We start from the raw sequence: 3,641 nt of genomic DNA on the forward strand, positions 1-3,641 counted from the left end.
TTAGTTTCTATTTCATTGATTTCTGCTCTGATCTTTATTATTTCTCTTCTCCTGCTGGGTTTAGGTTTTATTTGCTGTTCTTTCTCCAGCTCCTTTAGGTGTAGGGTTAGGTTGTGTACTTGAGACCTTTCTTGTTTCTTGAGAAAGGCTTGTATTGCTATATACTTTCCTCTTAGGACTGCCTTTGCTGCATCCCAAAGATTTTGAATAGTTGTGTTTTCATTTTCATTGGTTTCCATGAATTTTTTTAATTCTTCTTTAATTTCCTGGTTGACCCATTCATTCTTCAGTAGGATGCTCTTTAGCCTCCATGTATTTGAGTTCTTTCTGACTTTCCTCTTGTGATTGAGTTCTAGTTTCAAAGCATTGTGGTCTGAAAATAGGCAGGGAATGATCCCAATCCTTTGGTACCAGTTGAGACCTGATTTATGACCTAGGATGTGATCTATTCTGGAGAATGTTCCATGGGCACTAGAGAAGAATGTGAATTCCGTTGCTTTGGGATGCAGTGTTCTGAATATGTCTGTGAAGTCCATTTGGTCCAGTGTGTCATTTAAAGTCTACATTTCCTTGTTGATCTTTTGCTTAGACGATCTGTCCATTTCAGTGAGGGGGGTGTTAAAGTCCCCCACTATTATTGTATTGTTGTCGATGTGTTTCTTTGCTTTTGTTATTAATTGCCTTATATAATTGGCTTCTCCCATGTTAGGGGCATAGATATTTACAATTGTTAGATCTTCTTGTTGGATAGACCCTTTAAGTAGGACATAGTGTCCTTCCTCATCTCTTATTACAGTCTTTGGTTTAAAATCTAATTTGTCTGATATAAGGATTGCCACCCCAGCTTTCTTTTGGTGTCCATTAGCATGGTAAATGGTTTTCCACCCCTTCACTTTCAATCTGGGGGTGTCTTTGGGTCTAAAATGAGTCTCTTGCAGACAGCATATCGATGGGTCTTGTTTTTTAATCCAATCTGATAGCCTGTGTCTTTTGATTGGGGCATTTAGCCCATTTACATTCAGGGTAACTATTGAAAGATAGGAATTTAGTGCCATTGTATTGCCTGTAAGGTGACTGTTACTGTATTTTGTCTGTGTTCCTTTCTGGTCTATGTTGCTTTTAGGGCCTCTCTTTGCTTAGAGGACCCCTTTCAAGATTTCTTATAGGGCTGGTTTCGTTTTTGCAAATTCCTTTAGTTTTTGTTTGTCCTGGAAGCTTTTTATCTCTCCTTCAATTTTCAATGACAGCCTAGCTGGATATAGTATTCTTGGCTGCATATTTTTCTCATTTAGTGCTCTGAATATATCCTGCCAGTCCTTTCTGGCCTGCCAGGTCTCTGTAGATAGGTCTGTTGCCAATCTAATGTTTCTACCCTTGTAGGTTACATATCTCTTCTCCCGAGCTGCTTTCAGGACTTTCTCTTTGTCTATGAAACTCGTGAGTTTTACTATTAGATGTCGGGGTGTTGACCTATTTTTATTGATTTTGAGGGGGTTTCTCTGTGCCTCCTGGATTTTGATGCCTGTTTCCTTCCCCAAATTAGGGAAGTTCTCTGCTATAATTTGCTCCATTATACCTTCTGCCCCTTTCTCTCTTTCTTCTTCTTCTGGGATCCCATTTATTCTAATGTTGTTTCGTCTTATGGTATCGCTTATCTCTCGAATTCTGCCCTCATGATCCAGTAGTTGTTTATCTCTCTTTTTCTCAGCTTCTTTATTTTCCATCATTTGGTCTTCTATATCACTGATTCTCTCTTCTGCCTCATTTATCCTAGCAGTTAGCGCCCCCATATTTGATTGCACCTCGTTAATAGCCTTTTTGATTTCGACTTGGTTAGATTTTAGTTCTTTTACTTCTCCAGAAAGGGTTTCTCTAATAACTTCCATGCTTTTTTCAAGCCCAGCTAGTATCTTTAAAGTGATGATTCTGAACTCTAGATCTGACATCGTACTAATGTCTGTATTGAGTAGGTCCCTGGCAGTCGGTACTACCTCTTGTTCTTTTTGTTGAGGTGATTTTTTCTGTCTTGTCATTTTGTGCAGAGGAGAATAGATTAATGAGAGAACAAAATGCTAGCAGGGTAACAACGTCCCCAGAAAATATACTCTAAACAAATCAGAAAAGACCTGAAGCAGTGGGAAAAGAAAGGGAAAGAGAGAAAAAAGAAAAAGAAAAAAAAAGATAAAGATAAAAACAAGCAAAAACAGAACAAAACAAAACAACAACAACAAAAAACCAGAATGTGATCAAATATGATCAGGCTGGTATATAGATCAGTGCCACACACTAGATTTTGGGTGTATTTTGGTCTGTTAGAAGAAAGTGCCTCCCAAAATTTTAAAGAAAGAAAAACTTATATATATACAAAAATAAGGGTTGATATGATGAAGGGATGGAATATGACTGTAAAGATGGAAATTATAAAAAATTTTATGAAAGGAATTGATAAGAAGTTGTTTGAAAAAAGAAAGAAGAGGATTTAAAAAAAGAAAAAAGAAAAAAAAAGGGAGAGAATATGATCAGGCAGGGGAGTAGAAAAAAAACCATATACTAGAGATTTAGGGTATATTTTGATCTGTTAGAAGAAACTATCTCAAATTTTTAAAGAGAGAACAACTTATATATATATATATATGCCAAAAATACGGGTAAGTACTATGAAGGGATCGAATATGACTCTAAAAATGAAAAATAAAAATGTTTTTTAAAAAAGGGATTGATAAGATGTTGGTTGAAAAAGGGAAAAAGAAAAATTAAAAAAAAAGAAAAAAGACAGTTAAAAAAAATTAACTTTGAAAGACTAAAGAATCATGGTAAAAAAGCCATGAATTCTATGTGTAGTATTCCCCTAGCGCTGGAGTTCTGCCGTTCTCATTGATCGGTAAACTCGGTCTTGGCTGGCTGTTCTCGCTGATCTTATGGGGAGGGGCCTGTTGCCGTGGTTTCCAAATGTCTTTGCCGGAGGCGGAATTGCCCTGCCTTTGCCCGGTCCAGGCTAAGTAATCTGCTCAGGTTTGGTCTCTGGAGCTTTTGTTCCCTGCGAGCTTTCCGTACAGCTTTGGAGGCGGAGAGTGAAAATGGCGGCCTCCCAATCTCCGCCCCGGAGTAGCCGAGAACTCGGGCCCCACTCCTCGGTGAGCCCCCAGAGAAAAGCCGTCAGTCACTCCCGTCTCCCCGGTCTCCAGCCGCACTCCATGCTCACCTGGCCTGTGACCTCGCATTTCTATCTCCGGCACTCGACCCCGTGTGGAGTCTCCAAACCCAGCAGATCCCTGCAGTGCACTCCCGCGCCACTCCTCCCAGGGGAAGAAGGTGAGTCTCCCCGGATCTGCCGCTTGTTGGGTCCCTGCTGGAGGAGCAGGGGCCCAACTGTGCCGCGGATCACGGTTTATGGCCACCCCGAGCTGAGAGCCCGCGCCTGGGCTCCGCCTCTGCAGCCGGCTTCCCTGCTCCGATACCTGGGAGCTCTGCCACACTCAGGCACCCCCGTCTTTCTGTGACCCCAAGGGTCCTGAGACCACACTGTCCCGGAGGGTTCCACCCCCCGCTTAGCCACCGGAGTGACTTCCCTCAGTGGAGCAGACTTTTAAAAGTTCCGATTTTGTGCTCCGCGGCTCTATCACTTGCCAGAAGCGGCTGAC

Source organism: Mirounga leonina, unplaced genomic scaffold, assembly GCF_011800145.1.
Source record: "Mirounga leonina isolate KUSES-001 unplaced genomic scaffold, KU_Mleo_1.0 Mir_53, whole genome shotgun sequence".
Classification (NCBI taxonomy): Eukaryota; Metazoa; Chordata; class Mammalia; order Carnivora; family Phocidae; genus Mirounga; species Mirounga leonina.